Source organism: Amia ocellicauda, chromosome 5 (genome assembly GCF_036373705.1).
Source record: "Amia ocellicauda isolate fAmiCal2 chromosome 5, fAmiCal2.hap1, whole genome shotgun sequence".
Classification (NCBI taxonomy): domain Eukaryota; kingdom Metazoa; phylum Chordata; class Actinopteri; order Amiiformes; family Amiidae; genus Amia; species Amia ocellicauda.
The window spans coordinates 1,097,830-1,117,881 of NC_089854.1; the positions used below are offsets into that span (position 1 = coordinate 1,097,830).

The 20,052-nt window shown below is 41.1% G+C and overlaps 1 pseudogene; it reads right to left on the reverse strand.

The window, feature by feature from the left end:
* Window positions 1-8,209: 8,209 nt before the first annotated feature.
* Window positions 8,210-19,722, reverse strand: LOC136750495 (sodium- and chloride-dependent GABA transporter 2-like; annotated as a pseudogene).
* Between the last annotated feature and the right edge of the window lie 330 nt (window positions 19,723-20,052).

Below are 20,052 nucleotides of genomic sequence, written 5' to 3' on the forward strand. Positions count from 1 at the left end.
TTTATTTAATCTTTTCATTGTCAACCATTCAGCCATGAAATACATAAATCATAAAATTGATATTGGTTCGTACTCATTTTTGTCACACCCCACCAGGGAAGTAGATTTAAACATGCCATTAGTCAATCAGATTTAAACATGCCACTGATTGATCCTTTCTTGTGCTATGCTTGATTGTGTGTGACTGCTATCTTAAAATCCTGGGGGAAGCATTTAAACATTATCAAAATGACTAACTTCCATCCCCCAGAGTGTTGGGCTGGACCAAAATCCATTCGACATATCTAAGGTAGAGTACATCCTGGCTGTGGCTGACAGGCTAGCTAACACATCAGGTGTGGATGCTACTAGTGGAGTGCAGGCGGGAGTGGCCTTGATCAATTCTCTGTAATCTATAGACCCTTCAGGTTGGTTACAGGACAAATAGGGGAGTTGACGGAAGAAAAGCAGAGTCGGATTACACCCTGGGCCAACAGTAATTCAACGGTCGTTTCTTGCCTTGGGGGAGCGATCCACTGTGGCACCCCTGCGAACTAGATAGTCATATCTGCACTTTCTCTAGATCCCTCCTAGCAACAATCAGTCCCTCTGACAGGCCCTGTCTCCCCCCACAGAGGCCTGCGATATCTCTGCTCAGCTGCAGCTGGGTGTTGGATCCCAGAGCACCTTCTGTAGTGAGTTTTCTCAATCCTTCAGTGAGGTCCGCAACTGTCATAAACTTCTCATTCTATTCCATGAGTTGTTCATTCTGATCTTTGTATGTACATTTCTCTTCTACGCAACTCTAATTTAGATGCCATAGCCCTTTGGCAGGTGACTAATCCTTGAAAAATCGTAGCTACTTTCTTTCTTTTTCGATAGGATTGTGTGCACAGTATACTGCTGTTTTACCAGGTGAATGGTTCCTCTTCTCTGTGTGCTCTGACAAATATATCCTCTTTAGGGCCATGTTTAGCTAAATAATCTGCTATGAATTTCTCCATCTTACTGGTGTTTCTGTCTCCACAGAGTGACAGTGTGAGGTTCAAATGTGATATGTTTTACCCCCTCTACAGTGATCCCTACTGGTTCACCCCTCCAATATGCCCAAGGACACTGTAACTGTAACTCCACTAACTGTGGATTATTTATGCACTATGGGATCTTTCCACTGTCCCAAACTAGGTGGGTTCAGTTTTGGGGTATATATTGCAGAAATAGTAAGGTACTCATAAACAATGCCTCCATCCATCAGATATCTGAGTCCTAAAATACAGAAAGACTATTGACTATTGAACCGCATACAACAAACCATTAATGTCGTAGAGAGCAAATTCTGCTTCTTTTCAGTACTGCTTTCCTGTTACACACAGTGTATCTATTCCATTCCGCTATGGAGTTGCACATTACCCATTGCTTCCTGACAATCCCAGACTTCAGTTCCAATTATGTTGTTAACTCTGACTCAAGTGCTGTGAAATTTTGCAGCCCACCTGCTGTATCTCTGGATTCAACTACAACCACCCATCCGGCCCTCCTCCTAGAGCTGCATCCAGTAATCCAGGCAATTACCTGTGGCAAGCAAGACCCCCTAACACACACAGAGCACTTGCTCTAAGCATGGGGTTTACTTCAGCTGCCCCAAACCCAAGTGATGTGTCAAACCTTGAAGGGTCAAACTTATCATACCAATAGCCAAATCCTCAACGGACCAGATGCTGTCTGCCACTTTCAGGAGTTACCTACTTCCTGTTTTCCCAAATATAACTACACCAAAATCAGGCAATGCTACTGCGGCATGCTCACAATAACAATGCTTCCAGCCCAGCTTCTTTCCCTGCACAGTCACGTAGTTATAAGATTAAACATACTCACCATCAAAATAGCTGCTGGTTGTAGGTAGAGAAATATTGAGGAGTTGCAGAAAATAGCATGAGACTCGGTGTGTGTGGTAGAAGGTTGATTCTTTACTCCAGTAGCTGCAAGGGAGCCTGGGAAGTTCTCAACATTTCTAAGTTACATTTGGTATTTTATGGGTTGTGTACAAGACAGTTCATTCCTTCTTGATTGGTGAAAATAAGCTTACTAAGCAAATTGTAACTAATTAACAAGAGACATTTAAATTACTCATTACATAGACTTATGAATGAAGTTGAAATGATCAAAAGAAGATACTGTTGAGAGAGGCTTTGTCAGCCCTTGCCAGGTCCAGAGTGTAACAGAGGAACTCAGCTTTAAAACTCTAGAACTGAGAAATGTAGTTCTTCAAATCCCCTCCTGGCTGGCTCATCAATTGTAAGTATAAGGAATCTACAGGATCACAGTGAATCAACAAGATGTTTCTAGTCTAATGGTAGTAAAATCATATGGAGAAACAGGTGACAGAGACATGGAGGATCCCTGGACTCAGAGAAGGCTGTGAGCCCTGAGATAAATAGGTGCGGTTACTTATATGTCAAGACCTCAAAAGCAAACAAAGAAAAGTCTATATATGGGAATAATTAGGAAGAAAAGAGGACGAGGACAAGAGGTGCAAGGTAGAGACGTTATTCATTATTTATTTCACCTCACCTGTGGTGTCGAGTGATGCTTGTGTGTGACCTCAGTCCATGCAACAAGCTAGCTATTATTGAACACATTTTCAATCGGAATTAGTAGTTAGCTTTGAAATCGACATAATATACCATTTAAGCAGATAACTAGCCAACCAAATGCTAAGCAGCAATGACAGAATGAATGACATGATGACTAGTTCTAAATGCTGCTGCAGTGTGATAACTGATAACTGATGCATTTAATGTTTGCAAAAAGTAAAAGAAAATATATGACACTCCACCACAAAACCGTCAGAAGTTGCAAATACCATATTCCCAATACAGGGAAAAGTAGACAAATAATAGAATTGATTTGCGTTTTCAGTGTTTTTGGATACTAAAACATCTTAACTTTCAATTGCAGTTTTAAAAGTTATCAAATATAATGTGTGCTATAAACTGTAGATTTACAGTACTTAGAGTACTTATTTCATATAAAGACATAAAGTACAATCCAGTAAATGGAGTAAAAATTATGAAAACATGCCCATTACCACATGTAAGCCCATAGTTTATGTGCAAATGCTACTGTCTGTGGTAATTTTATATATCCTGAAATGGCCACATTTTAAAAGTGCAAGATAACTGGTCCATTTATTGTGGGTTTCAAGGTAAAATGAGTTGCTGATGGATGTTTCGTGGTGAATGGCAATGCGGATTGGATGCTTTTGTTTCCTATTATCATTATGCTCTCTATATTGTTGTGGGCCTGATATGCACTGTTCAGTACTGTATATCGTGTTGTAATCCTCACTTTATGAAACATTTCTATTCACGGCTTTGTAGCTCCATCAGTGACGTGGAAAACCACTCGGGTAAGATCAGTGAAACATAGTATTAAACAACAAGGCGCAAGGCACAAGACAATAATTTGCCCTTTGCATGGCTGTGGGTAAACAGCAGCTCGTCTCTAGTGCAATAAAGACCATGTAAACCTGAGAGGGGAGGGTCATTTAGTCTGTGATTCGAGCATAGTGTCTCTAGTGAGGTCAAAACACACATTTAGTCAGGGATATGTATAATATATTTCATGTACAAATAATGGATACAAGTGTATATTGCTAAGGAGTTTATGAAGAGAATGTCAGTGGAACAATTTTCTCTGTTTTGTAAATTCCCTTTAGGGAATTAGGAGGAATAATTTTAATCCAGCTCAATCAGATGAAGTAATAATCTCATTTTTGAAAAGTTTGGTGACTGGTTTTGTGGTGGAGGGTCACATCACTGTGATAGCTCGCCTACTGCCAGTTGCCATCCAAATGATGATAATGATTAGCTAGCAGTTAACTACTACAGTAGTTTGCCAGTTGTCAGCTAATGATTTTTGTTAATATTGTATATATTATTTTATTTTATTTTTTAATGTGCACTGTGCAGTATAATGCAAGTGCTATATAGAATTGTCAGTAATGAGTATTTTTGGTTTGGGTGTTTTTTACCTAAACTGTTTATTAGTTAAACAAATAGGTTTGTTATATCAACTGATATATATCAACATGTTGACATATTGAAATAATATATATATATATATATATATATATATATATGTTGACCTCATCCCCTGCAAGTGTCATGGCAGGGAAATCAAATGTTATGAGAACTGAGTGTCTCTGTCTGCTACAGACGTCTCAAGACACAGACAGAAAGGCAGAGACACACAGGTCCTGTATGAGCCAAAAGGAATTAATTTGGATAAGTCCAATATAGTTGTTGATCAATACGAGAAATTCTTACAACTGGGTACATCATCTGTAATCACCTGCTATTGAGACAACTGACAACTGTTTGTTTTGATGGCCTCCTTAGCAGTTCAGAGACCCTAAAGATGACACATGTTTGATGTGGTCACAGCATATAACATTGTGGATTTTTACAATTGTATAATTTATCTCACAGGATCAATTTCTGCCCAAACAATAGCCCCAACAAAATAAACAATTTACACACAATGTGTGGAAGTCCATTCTCATGGAATACAAAGCAAGTGGAAGGTATTTTTAAATGTTAATTATAAATGTAGTCATATACCAGTCTCCTAAGTATTTAACTATGAATATGATGTTTTAATTGGTAATTAATAAATATAATTGAAATTGGCATGGCAGTTAGTCAAATGAAATTTGATACTCCCTCATTATGCCACAGATCCTGCACTAACAACAGCAGAGTGTGTGGAAAGATCACCAGGGCAAGGGGCTGCGAAGGAGAACAACTCATCACCCACCCAGGTAACAAGCTATCAATTTACTGTCATTCAATCCAAAAGTGTAATGTGTGTCACATTCAAACCAGTGCTCCAACATGAAGGAGCAATGGAGAAACCATTGCCCATATTGGAGTCCAGATATTTTTGATGGAATAATCATGAGGAAATAATTAATAGAAATGCAGTAAGGAGTTCTCACTCGCAGCCAGTCAGTCTCTTCCATCCCCTGGCGCTCGAGATGAGGGCGCGTCTTCTGCAGCAAATGTGACGCTCCGTCCAGCACACATTTTGAGGAGACAACTTTTCTTTCAAATACTTATCTAACACAGCTGCAATGAAAATGCCTTAACATTAGTGTCCTTTTGGCAACATAACAGTGAAATACAATTGCATTTAGATTTGTCTAGCTATTTATACAATCATGTTAACAATTCACTTTTCCACGTTTCCAAACCACACTCAACATACAGACTGCCGGTCTACGTTCAGAAACACACCTGTGTGTTTGAGTTCCAGTGAATAAAAACAAAAATAACAAAAGATGGCTGTGTGTATAGCTTAATAGTATTAGTTTGTTTGTTGCTCTTCTTTCCTTTTCTGTCATTGCTAGCATCACAGAAGTGTTTGTTTTTTATGTGGCTTAACATACCAGCTGTAGATTTGTGGTCGTTTAATTGCACTACACATATTATACACTTAACAATGTTAACAATTCATTTTGTCAAAGTATTTCCATGCATAACGTCTGCATTGTTTGCGTTCTTAAAGCACAGATGTCCACAGATATGCGCAGATCTGCGGAAATCTGTGCTACACAAAGGTGTAGCGTAAGGTACACTTATAAATTTCAATTAAAGATGTGAATTTATAGTATCACCTTATCACGAATCCTGGAATCTTGTAGAACTCAATTTCTGTAATAATTGGACGCAGACACCAATTCCAAAGATATAAATTGTCAAATTTATTCAAAACAAAGACTAAATGTAGCACTACACTAATTATACAAAACATACATATGATAACACAAATCGTTAAACAAAAAAAGGTTATAAACACATTGACTACAATACCGGTTAGTAAGACGAAGGTGAGTCTCTCGTTAGTATTATTAGTCAGACATTAAATAACTACGCAGGTTAGTATTTATGTCAGGTAACTTCTCGTTATATATATATCAGTCTCATTCACGTTTAGGTGCCGAGAAAGATCCTATCATTACTTGTTACCACAATTTCCCTTAACTGATTATTATTCAATGATTAAGGATAGGCAGGGCCACCAATAATCTAATGTCTATTAACTTGTGTCTTCAGACTAAACAGTTAAACAGGAATGAGAAGATATTTCTCGGCATTGACAGATTTTATTTCTAAAATTATCAACCAAACAGTTTAATGCAACACACATTTATATTTAAGCAAAACTAAATGATATTACACATTCTAGAGTTATGAATCACAGATTAACATTTCTAATTGATTTCTCAAATGTCATGAATCATGAACTCCAAACTGTTAAACTTATCTGAACTTCGTCGCAGAGAGGCCTCTCTGTCTTCGGGCTCAGATAACAGCACACGGCACGAGGTCCGTGTGGTTTGGAAAAAAGGCAGTCCGGTTCGGCTTTGTCCAATAACTTCCACTCAGTCGATGCACCTGGAAGTTGGGGTTTCGCGAAAGTAGAGTCGTTTCCAAACAGATTTTCCACTGGTTTGAAGGCTCCAAGGTTGTGCACAAAATCTTCTTGGCAAGCAGGGTCTCTCACCGTACTTATCTGAAGACAAAGTCTTTGAGGAAAGCAGGGCCCTGTTCGTTCCAAGGGTCAAGTTTCTTAAGACTCAAATAGCTATTTAAATGACTGACACTTTCGTATACAGTCGACTTAGTCAATTGTCCAGCTGTAAAACTCCACTGATCAGGTGGGCACAGGCGGGCAGCGCAGTCTGTAAAGTTCTTTATTTAATAAAGTCCTTTAAAAGAATTCTTCGTACGGCTCAATCTCCTTCTCCCAGTTTAACTCTTCTGTTGCCGGCAAAGACTTGGTTGGTTTCTGGTTCCGGTTCTGGCAACAGAGCTACAGGTTGAGCTGTGGCAGCGAGTTTCTGGTTCAGGTGAGAGAGAGAGAGAGAGAGAGAGAAAGACTGTCCGCTGTTCCTTATAGTCTGTCAGATCAATAGGTGATTGGTCCCTGAGTTCTTGAGATTGGATTTCGGTTTCAGCCCCCAGTGTCCTATTGGAGGGGGGCTTGATTTATGACTGATGTCAATCCATGCCATCTTTTGGAAATGCTTTCTTTTTTTATGTCTGTTGGTAACCTATACTATGTATACTATCTTTATTTTAACTATCAAAGAATCATTACGGGGGTTGTAGGCACAAAGCAATTTTACCAAAAACAGCCCAACAAATGTTTCTTGATAACAACGAAGAACAAACATTAACACATTTGTTTCTGCATCTCACAGACTATACCAGAAGGAAATTCAATCCATCCCCAAGCCTAATCAAACAAGTCATCTCCAAAAAGTGTGCTGATGAATGCAAAATTGTGAAGAGGACAACAAAAGATTAGAACGTTTGTAAATATGTTTTACTTCTTAAATGTATGTATGTGTGTGTATTGATTTGAATCAAAATTAATGTTTGTTTGTAATTAATTTTACGGTATTTAAACCCATTCTGGTCTGTTTTCTGCTGCAGCATGATTTTCTCAAGTATTTAGAGCCTGGGCAAAGTATTACAATTCTGGAACAGTTAGCCTATATTATATAGTTATATTAATTCTGTAGTTTTTAAGGTGTGTTAATGCTTCGTGAATTGCATTCTGCAACTTGTCCCATAGGATTGGTTCAACAATATAAGAATTCCAATAGGAATTTCCCCATAAAGAAGACGTTTTCATATACATATGAATGTCTTTATGATTTACTAAAACATACAATTTCAGTTAAAACTGTGGAAAGAGACGTGATTTTTTTTTTTTTTTTTTTTATGAAGGTCATGTTCTCACAGGAACAGAGTGAAGAAGTTGTGCATTCAGGGGCATATGGAAGTGATATGTGGTTTCATGGTCTTCTGAAACGAACTAATTGACCCTTGTTCACAGCAATTGGACTGAGCTTTGTGACCAATAGCAGGATGCTTGTCCCAAGAGCACAGTGTTGGACACTGGACTGTTTCAGGGGAGCCTGTTCTAATGGGCCTCCTGTACAGAACTGCACTAACAATGAAAGCTGCTGAAGAGAATGAAGACATTGTACTCAGAGCCACTGTGAGGAGTAGGAGTTTAGATATCAAATCACATACAAGGGTGAAATCACTGCTGTGTTTATTTTGCTTCAGAAATACATAAACAGCATTCAAGCCATATTAGAGATGGCCAGTGGTTTCTGATCTCCCTGTCCTCAGGGCATTACACTGTTAGCAACTCAGCAGACAGAGGTGTCCAGGTCAGGGGCTCCAGGCCTTGCTGTAGTCTCCCTCTGCCTCTCATCAGCACTCAGGAGAGCAACAGGGTCAGAGCTCAAGACAGAACAGTCTCTTTTCTGCTTCCATGCGAGAGGCAGGTCCTGGGAAGATCGACACAGGAGGCGCAGACACTGTGGAGACACCAACAGTAGACAGGACAATCACTGACCTCTGCTAAAAGAGAGACAGGGAGAGAGAAAGATAGAGAATACCTGGCGCAGAGTTCCTGGAGTCTGGCTCAGTTTATACACCATCCACACAGGGACACAGACAGCAGAGGACAGTGTGAGGCACCAGCCCAGGACATATGCCCAGTCTGGGTACACATAGGTGTTGTTATACTTCAGAGGGGAGTATCTGACCAGGGAGTAGATGAAGGTGCTCTGGGGGGAGGAGAGGAGAAGAGTCAGTTCCACCATAGAGGTCCCAGACCCTCGCACACACACACACTCGCACACACACACTTACAGAGATTCACCAGCAAGACAGAGTTTAATGGAGGACCATGGTGCAACACTCACGGTGCACACAGCCGGGGTGATGTAGAGCCAGCAGTACCCAACTAGTGGCCAAGGACGATAGCCGATCATGTCCTCGATGTTGTGATAGAAGAGATCAGCTCCTGTAAAACCCCATCAGTCAAGAGAGGCACTTCAGTGATGATGTGATTACTGATTCAACAGACTCACTCTGTGATGTGAGTTTAATTCTGTGAGACGTCTAAAAGCCTCCCTGAGGGCAAGGTGCAGCTGATTTAAGGCTATGGCATATACCGCACCCCTGGGGGTTTGCAGCATTTACCCCATTCACACTGAAACAATTGGTGGCATTTCGTTACTGGCAAAGTCTGTGTGAATGGGTTATTGCCGTCATTTCGATACCAGCAATTTTCCTAGTCTCATTGCTGGCAATTTTCCGGCAACGGGTTGTGTGAATGGAGCAGGAAAATGTATGCTGGCAAATTACGCGTCACGTCCTTGTGTTGGCGACGCAGTGCGTCAGCTAACTGATGTAACCAATCAGAATAGGGGTGCATTTCTGCGACCACAACACAACAAGGTATTTACAAGTTGCCACAGACAGACACAGGAGAGTACAGGGGAGAGGCAGACATTTTGTTGTTTTCCTAGTGTCAGACAGTCTTAGCATTGCTCATTTTGTTTTAAGTTTGGCTTAATTGACGTTAGCATTGTCTGTAGTTTGCCTAAATTGAAGTCAATTCACTTCAGCTGCTGAGTTGGTGAAAGTAAATAGGTTGTAGAAGGGAGTTTCTGTCTAGGACTAGCAGGAATTCTGTTGCAGGAGAAGCCAGGTGTGGCCTGTTAGGTGTGAATTGGGGGCAGGTAGACAAAAGCTACTTAAAGCAGTTATTGAGGAAGAGCTGTGCTGTTTCTCGGAGAGAGAAAGTTAAGCAGTTGATTAAGGAATGTTGTCAGCATGTTGAAATCCTAGACATCAAGATTCATGATCTTGAGGCTCAGGTTGTTGATCTGCGCTGTACAAGTGATATAGAAGAATTGATCAATCACCATCAGAGAGATGGTGTGTATGCCAAAACCTTAGAGCAGGAAAGTGTAGAGAATGCGCACATCCCTTAGAGACATACCAAGAGCTAGAATTGCCCAACAGTTTCCAACTGCTGGACACCGAGTTGCACAATGACAGCTCAGAGGGTGATGAGGGCACAGTTAAGCACCAGAGCACCATGGTGCCCACTCCCCCCCAGAAGAGGGAGGTAGTTATTGGACGAGACTCGAGCCTTAGAGGCGTAGATCACACAGTGTGTTCTAGTGATAAGGAGACCCACATAGTATCTTGCCTGCCTGGTGCTCAGGTTGCAGATCTCCCTAAACTAGTAGATGGGCTACTGGCCAAAACGAGGGGAATCAACTGGTCAAAGTCGACATTGGAACCAATGACATAGGAAAAGGTAGGACAGAGGTTTTGCAAGACAAATTTAAAGAGTTAGGAAATAAACTAAAGACCAGAAGCTACACAGTAGTTTTCTCTGAAATACTTCCAGTACCATGTGCATGGCCAGAGAGACAGGCAGAGATTAGAAAGTTTAACATGTGGTTGAAATCTTGGTGTAGGGAAGAGGGTTTTAGGTTTATGGAGCATTGGTCTTTCTTCTGGGATAGATGGGACCTGTACAAACCGGATGGTCTACATCTAAACAGAAGGGGGGCTAATGCATTGGGAGAGCGTATGTGCAGAGTAATTGAGAATCATTTAAACTAGGGACCGGGGGGCAGGGAGCTCTGACAATGGGAGATGTTCCACTAAGGAAAGAAAACAAAGGGAAACTGCTAGTAGGAAAGTCCTGAAATGTCTGTACCTCAATGCCAGGAGTATAAGGAACAAGATGTTGGACTTGGAAGCCACAGTGCTGGCGTGTGACTATGATGTTGTAGGAGTGACGGAAACATGGCTTACAGAAAATGATGGGGATGAATACAAGTTAGAAGGATACACACAGTTTAGGAGAGACAGGCAAAATTGAAGAGGGGGTGGGGTAGCATTATATGTAAAAAATGATACTGAGGCAGAAGAACTCAAATTAGATCCAAGTCTTCAAAATCATGAAAGGCATCGACCACATCAAACCAGAGGAGCTTTTCCAGATCAGCAGGGACACACGCACCCGGGGACACAAATGGAAATTGGGCTTCAAGGCATTCAAGACAGAAAACAGGAGACACTTCTTCACACAGAGAGGCGTCACAATCTGAACAAACTCCCCAGCGATGTGGCTGAAGAGACAATTTGGGAACATTCAAAAACAGACTGGATAGGATCCTTGGATCACTTATTTACTAATGGACACCAAACCAGCACGATGGGTCGGATGGCCTCCTCTCGTTTATAAACTTTCTGATGTTCTTAAGCCTCCTTTAAACAATAATGAAACGAAAAATGGACCAGGTCGTTAATTGAAGGTTGAAAATAATGTAGTCACAGCAATTCTGAGCGTTATTGATTAACCAACAAGTTGGTGACATATGTAATGCTAACTATTGTCACACATATGTCAAAAGTTATATACCAATAAATCATGCAAAATATAATCTCTATACAGGCAAACATGTTAGACTGCATTACAGTGACACTGAAGGTAGTTTGTTTCGAGTTATTTAATTTGATTTTAATGCATTTAATGCATTTTAACTTTAAAACATGAAAAATAAAATAAGTTGTTTTGAGCAATCATTCAATCGCAGATCTGCACACCCAGACTTTTGGTAGATATATATACACACAATGTAATGACATGCTTTTTTTCTCATTTATTTGAGTTGATTTATCTTTGCTGCAGTATATGTCAAGACCCTCACAATGCCTCTCGTTACGCGCCCATGAACCGAGAGCCAAGTCTCATACTCAATCACACAAGCATACAACCTGATGACCTGGTCATAGCGCGAATACACACCTAGATTGACGTATTTGCTTTTCCCTCTTGACTATTTGTCCTTGGTAGCGAGTCCAAACCAAACCGGCGCCTGGTTAGAACAATAGCTCAGTAAACACGATGGAAGGAATCTGGCAAAATGGGGAAATTATCAAACTTTTACAAACAAGACCAAAATATGGGTCCGTGTCTCCTCGCCCAAATCCACATGCTTGTGTAGCATCTCGTTCCCATGGCTACAGCGCTCTTGACGGCAGTCTGTTTTCTGTGTGAGCGGGTACATCCTGCCATTTTCCTGGCATTCAAAATGTTACCTGCATTTTGCATGCATTCTGCCAGCATTTCAGTGTGAATGGGGCTGTTGTGACTAAAGTCCCTTTCACATTAACATCCTTAACCCGAGTTGACCCTGCCCAGCAACATGGTCTCCAGCTGGTTGGGTAGTTGATCTCACATTGCGGTTTCAGTAAGATCTGCAGGACGTCCACAGTGCACAGTGCATCTTTCCCCGCCCTACCCCGGGTCAGTGCTGGCTGGGTGACCTTACCTCCTCAGAGGCTCTTGACCCGGGTGGACCTGCTTTCTACCCTGCATGGCTTTCACTGTCACGACAATCAGAGAGCAGGTCATTGGTGGGTGTGCTTGTGTGAGAGGAGCTCAGGAGGTCAGAAGCACTGCATGTCAGGGAATTCACAAAGGCAAAAAAACAAATGTTAATTTAAAAAAGTCAGTTATTTGAAAATAAAGAGGGTTTGAAGAGCAGCGATCCTGCGTACACCTACCGTACACCCATCCCACGCAAATGGTCTGAAACACAGCGATGGACAGAAGGCAGGTCCCATTGCAGGCATAGTAGTCAAACAGCTGGAACACATATATTCCACCCTGCAGAGAGACGGGTGAGTCTGTGAGAGACGTCACTGTCGGGACATTGAAGATTATGTTCGGTAGCTGTTGGCGGATTGGCTGTGTCAGATTCGGCCACCAGTGAGATGGGCACTCCCTGCTCCTGCGCCATGAAGCCCAGCACAGAGAAGATGGCGAACCCAGCCACGAAGCTGGTGCCACTGTTCAGCACACACAGGTAGAGGGAGTCCCTGCAATGGGAGAGGCCATGAGCACCCCCTGACCAGCACAGCACAGCCTAGAGCTGAGCCTGAGGAGACAACAGCCGACAGCTGCGTATGCGATCATATACACTGAGAGAGTCTGTGTGCAGTATTGAGTATTGAGCTGTGTTGTGAGTGGAAATATGTACAGCAGCCGATACAGACCCGCTGCTGTACACTTACTCCCATATACACACTGAGATTGAGACGATTGAGGCCTGCCAGCTGCTGTTAATGTCAGTAACAATATGTGCAAATATGCCAATATGACACAGGAATACAGGAGTACAACAAGAAGTTATCAGCCAGCATGGTCACTGCACTCACTTGTAGAAATTGTTGTGATATTTGTTGTAACTGCCAAGTGCCAGTAACCCTCCCATACAAACACTGTACGAGAAGAAAATCTGTGTTCCTGCATCTATCCAAACCTGGGGGACACAGACAAAGAGCATGCGTGACTTTTTATTATTTAACCATAACAATGTGGACATCTGTTGGGACGTGAGAAATTAGACCATAACGATCAGGTAGAGAACACACTTTGTGTTGTGCTTGTAAAAACAGTTTAATGGTGTAAACGTTAACATCAAAACAACAATATAAACTTCAAACATTATTGTTAGAAAACATCCTGATGAAATCTTGCTGTTAATGATTCCCTGTCTTCAATATTACATCAGGTTTGAAAGGGAGGGTTTGTGTTAGTCTTGTACTGTACATGGATACAGATAAATGTCTTCTGAGTTCAAGGTTGTGGGGGGGCATGGTGTGTCCTGATGTACCTGTGGGTCAGTCAGCCAGGCGGGGTCGGGGTAGAGGTAGAAGAGCAACCCGTCAGCAGCGCCAGGCAGGGTGAGCCCTCTGACCAGCAGCGCCAGCAGCATCACATAGGGGAACGTGGCTGTGAAGTACACCACCTGAGGGCAGACACACACAGTGGATTTCTATACAGCTTTAGTCACCTATAGTGCTCACAACAGTGACACAAGTTCAACCCAGCTTTCAGCATCCTGACACAGGCTCTCTCGGGGCTAATATTTAATCAGGGCTCCTGTCTCATATGGAAAACATCACACAACCTCAGTGGCCCCAGGCAATCACCTTCCCTGTGGACTTCACCCCCTTCCAGACACAGAAGTATCAGATAATCCAGGCGAGCAGGAGGCACAGGGCCAGCTCCCATCTCAGCGCACCCACCTGGTCAATCCCCTCCGAGATGCCCAGAACTCGTTTCCTGAAGGATCATACGAAATGCAGATCTGTGTTTAGTGGAGGATGTGGATGTGTGAATTTGATTGTGTCGCTTTTTACTGGTGGGTTTCCGAAATAAACTTACTGCCAAAACTCCTCTACAGCAGAGGTGGCCATTTCTGGGTCTGTCCAGTTGGATGTGTGGTTCTCCTTTTCAAACTCCACACAGGAATCTGTCAGAGGCACCAACACAAAGAGGAGTGTTGAGTTTGAGTGGAGTTCAAGACAGTACAGTCAACATAAACCTTAGGCCCTAATCTATGGAGTTTACATGGCTTGGAATACAGATATGCATCTGTTGGTCACAGATACCTTAAAAAAAAACAGAAAAAAATACAGGCATGTGTCAGAAAACCAGTCAGTATCTTCCATTTGGCTCATGCAGCGCAACGCCTCTCCTTCACAATAGAGTTGGTCATGCTATTGATTGTGACCTGTGGAATGGTGTCCCACTCCTCTTCAGCAGTTGTGTAAAGTTGCTGGATATTGGTGAGAACTGGAACACACGTGTCGCTGGTGTGGTTACAAATGGTCTACGGTTGTGAGGCCAGTTGGACGTACTGCCAAATTATCTAAAATAAAATTGAAGGTGGCTTATGATAGAGAAATAAACATTCAGTTATCTGGCAATGGCTCTAGTGGACATTCCTGCACTCAGCATAATCCCTCAAAACTTGTGGCACTGTGTTGTGTGACAAAACTGCACATTTTTGAGAGGCCTTGTATTGTCCCCAGCACAAGGTGCACCTGTGTAATGATCACGCTGTTTAATCAGCTTCTTGATATGTCACACCTATCTGGAGTATGGATTATCTTGACAAAGGAGGAATGCCCAGTAACAGGGATGAAATGAAATGTTTGCACAAAATTTGAGAGAAATAAGGTGCGTATGGAACATTTCTGGAATCTTTTATTTCAGCTCATGAAACACAGGAAACACTTTACATTTTGCATTTATATATGTTTTTCAGTCTAGATAAAGCTTACCTTTAGTTAAAGACGAGAACACTACATAAATTAACATAATTCACAATTTCATTATTTTGAACTGATGAAGTGAGCTTATTTTAATACAGTTACTATGGTGTTTGGCAATACAGATAGGATGTTAGCATCTCAAATTGCTGTAGAATAATTTTATAAATTATCCAGATTTCCCTTTTCCCATTTCTCTTTCCCTCTGGAAACTTGAGTTCTAGATTCTAGGTTTTACTGTTCTAGATCTCCACCTGCCATACAGTATTGCAGATGCCTCTGTGTGTGAGCTTCAGTACCTGTGTTCCAGGTGTTTGTGCAGCTGGCCCAGGTCAGCTCAGAGCTGAAGGAGTGGAACAGGTAGAAGAAAGCCCAGGCCTGGATCAGGATATATGTGGTGCTGTTGTAGACCATGTTTACCACACAGCTAATGCCAATTCCTGGACACAAAGAAGGCAGACTGTGACTGCAGTTTAGAAACTTCCTAGCAGATTATTTACACTATAGGTTTATCCAGTGCGCAGGATTAAACATATCGATTTTAGTGGTGAAGCAGCTAAATGACAAAGACAAAGCAAAAATAACTCAGTAAGCTTTATATATCCATACCACAGGAATAATTTATTCTATATCACCTGCAGTGTGTGTCAGAATATTCTTCTTTGGCAATAAATCAACCAAACACACAGCAAATGGCGTTTCACCGTGAGGACTGTGTACTGACTGTCGTGTCAGAGCTACATGGGCAAACAGCTTCCTGCAATCAATGAGACAAAAAAATCGCATCCTGACTCCCTGAGAGTGGTGCACCCAGGTGTAATGATTCAGTGCAGCCCCACTGTGCCAGAGCTGGGATTCAACACCAGCATCCTGTAAGTCCAAGTCCACATGTACCGTCACAACACCAACAGAGTCGTCTCCCTGCAGTCCTCTAGCTACGTGGGTGAACTCACTACACAGGTCCTGACAGAAGAAGACAGGAGAACGAATGCAGCCGGGGTTCCCACCTTCAAACAGGGGGCAGATCTTCCTCCAGCAGGTCTGGTCTGCCTGACTGGTGTACTGCCCCAGACCCGTCTCCAGGATAAAAAGAGGTATGCCACAGGTCAGCATGAACAGGACATAGGGGATGAGGAAGGCACCTTCAACAAAGGAGAAGATACGACAACTATGGAAGATATTAGCCTTTTACACTTTTCTTTTTAGTTTACTTTTTCTGATAATGAACAAATTGAAGATGGTGGAGATGGGAATGTTTCAGTGCTAGTTGAAAGGTGGGGGATTATCATTTTGAACTTTTTCAGAATTCACTTTTAAAGTACTGTTGGTAGTTCAGAACAACTATCTGTAGTTTTTATGTGTAGGCTTTAACACTAAGTGTATAAAAAACACATCTGAAGTTGAGACCTCTGAGAAGTCCGGCTCACCCGGCTTACACTGAAGAAACGAGACGAGCTACTTCGTACAGAATTCCATTAAATAAATGAACTTGTTAATTAGCCTTTGCTAAAATGAATCCAGTTGCTGAATAAAGATGCAGCAAACAAGCCATTCTGATTGTCAGTTCAACATCCTGCCTCCAAACAGCTGAGCAATGTTACTGACTGGGAGAGTAATTGCACGTTGTGGCAATTGAATACAGTATTAACAAACTGAAAGTAAACTACTTTAACATATTAGTGTCTACATATGAACAAAGGACGTATTATTATGATAAATTAGGTATGTCACCAATTACCCCATTGGCATTGGTGCAGTAAGATAGAGGCTTAAAAAAATTAAAATTTGATACCAAAACCATGCCTGTACCTTAAGTTATCACCAGGTAACACTTGTATAATTCTACTACAAATTCTAATCATAGAACTTGAAAACAAAACTGTGATTGAAAACATTAAAAGAGCTCATATCAAAGATAATTGAATGAAACTCTCAGCAAAACCAGACTAAAGCATCTTAAAAAGAATAAGCCAGTAACCCCTTTGGTAGACAGTGGAATTCATTTAATTGATTAATTAATTGACTAATTAATTGAAATGTCATGTAAAAATGCTCTAAATTCAAAAATAATGAAGGATATCTCAAAGAAATGACAAACAGATGATATTACTTATTGTTCTTAATATAGGTTGGTAATAGAACATAAGAAAGTGTCCAATCGAGAGGAGGCCATTCGCCCCATCGTGCTCGTTTGGTGTCCATTAATAACTGAGTGATCCAAGGATCCTATCCAGTCTGTTTTTGAATGTTCCCAAATTGTCTCTTCAGCCACATCGCTGGGGAGTTTGTTCCAGATTGTGACAACTCTCTGTGTGAAGAAGTGTCTCCTGTTTTCTGTCTTGAATGCCTTGAAGCCCAATTTATATTTGCGTCCGCGGGTGCGTGTGTCCCTGCTGATCTGGAAAAGCTCCTCTGGTTTTATGTGGTCGATGCCTTTCATGATTTTGAAGACTTGGATCAAGTCCCCACGTAGTCTCCTCTGTTCCAGGGTGAAAAGGTTCAGTTCCTCAGTCTCTCAGTAGGACGTTCCCTTCAGACCTGGAATAAGTCTGGTTGCTCTCCTCTGAACTGCCTCTAGAGCAGCGATATCTTTCTTGAAGTGTGGAGCCCAGAACTGTCAACAGTATCCAGATGAGCTCTAACTAGTGCATTGTACAGTCTGAACATCACTGCCCTTGTTCTCAATTCTACACTTTTGACAATATACCCTAGCATTGTGTTTGCCTTTTTTATTGCTTCCCACACTGTTTGGATGGAGAAAGTGAGGAGTCCACATAGACTCCTAGGTCTTTCTCATGCGTTACTTCATCTAGTTATATTCCTCCCATAGTGTCATTATAGTGGACATTTTTGTTACCTGCATGTAATACCTTGCATTTTGAAATTCATCTGCTAGGTGTCGGCCCAAAACTGAATTTTATCTAAGTCCCTCTGAATAGCCTGTGCTGCTGAGATTGTATCTGCTGAGCCACCTATTTTAGTATCATCTGCAAATTTGACAAGTTTGCTAACTATCCCAGAGTCCAGATCATTAATATAGATTAGAAAAAGCAAAGGCCCTAGTACTGATCCCTGTGGAACTCCACTAACAACCTCACTCCAGTTAGAAGCGACTCCTCTAATCGACACCCTCTGTTTACTAGACATCAACCAGTTCATAATCCATCTACTTCCATTTGGTGTGGAACCTTTTAGTTATATTTTAGTTAGCGGCCTATATATAATTTCCCTCATTTCTTTAAATACCGTTGGACATATCCCGTCTGGCCCAGGTGATTTGTTTGTTTTTAATTCTGCTTGTCCCTTTAGTACCTCCTCCTCATTTATCCTGATATTGGACTTTGACTGGACTGATTGTTAACCTGTGGCATGTTATCTGTCTTTTCTTTTGTAAAAACCTCTTTGAAATACTGATTTAGAACATCTTGATCGTTTTCCAAGATACTTCAATTTTTGCCCTTTATCTGTTTCACTTCCTCCAGCTGAACTGAATTGACTTAAATTTAGGTAAACTACAGACAATGCTAACTTCAAGGCAAAATTAAGGCAAAACTTAAAACAAAATAGGCAATTCTGAAACTAGTCAAACAACAAGATGGCTGCCTCTCACCTGTACTCTCCTGTCTCTGTCTGTGGCAACTTGTAAATACTTCTGTTTGACTTCAGTGAGGTTAATTTGATGATGATGATGATGATGATAATAATAATAATAATAATAATAATAATAATAATAATAATAATAATAATAATAATGCATTTAATTAAATACTAAGAAGGCATTACTAATAGTACATATGGAATATAAATAAGGGTAAAATAAACCCAAGAAGAAGAGAAGAGTAAGAAATACATTACTTGACTTCCAGGAACAGTGAACACAAGACATTTATTTTATAAACACAGTTTCTTAGTCAGTCAGATTGTGACATTTATTGACAAGTCAAAAGCAGGAGAAGTAAACAAATAACTGACCAAAATCAATAATCATCCATTACATAAAAGTAATATTGCACTGAAATCACAATTTTAAATGTATGAGGTGAAATAATTGAATTTCAATGTACTGGGATGGTTTAACATGGACAGAATGAATGGCCATTTTCACAGATTTTTCGACTTGATGGTTTGACCAGGAGATTTGATGTGTTAAATTATTACTTTTAAATCAATTAATCATCACAAAACTTCATCAGTATTTAGATACTTAGATATAATACTAAATATCTATTTACCTCTTTTTGGTGTCCAAAACCTCAATTTTTCACAGAGGAAGGTGGACATTGACCGATATTTTGAATGCCATTGAATGCCAGTTGTTTAAATCAGTGGCGTTCCTGGTGTGACGGACGTACTCTCGATCTTCCGGATAGAGGAATCAAACGTTTTTTAAAAACAGTCTAACAACAAATTCACTTTTTTCCATTTTAAAAGCAACGGATGTGAATTTAACTGTCAGGACGTATTTAGAAAGAATAGGTATAACTCTTAATAAAAAAATAAACCCCACCTTTAACTATGATAACTCACCTCCTCCATTCTTGTAGCACAGGTACGGAAACCTCCACACGTTCCCCAGCCCAACAATGGCTCCAGCCACAGCCAGGAGGAACTCCCACTTGTTTGCCCACTGCCCCCTGTCCTTTATCTTCTGCCCCTTCTGCCCTGGGCTGCTCTCCTGCAGTGTCAGCTCACACTGGACTTCTGCCTGGAGATCCTCAGCCATGCTGAACATTATCCTGGGAAGTTGAGACATTTTTAATATTTGAAACAAACAGAAGCAAAGTGTTTTGTACCTTTCATGTGTGATATTCAAATAGTGCTTGGCCTTATAGTGTGAATACAATTTGGTTGGTTAAACAGTTCAGCTGTTGTTATGTTTCCTGGAGCATTTATGGTAACAGTTCCATTGGCAAATGGTCTGACACATTGCAATTTAAAATACAGAGGCCTCATTGAAAGCATAGTCCACCAGCTGGAAAACATGTATTCCCCCCTGGAGAGACACAACCCAAGAGCCCTAAAAAGAGTCCCCTGAGTCAGCTGGCCCTGAAGC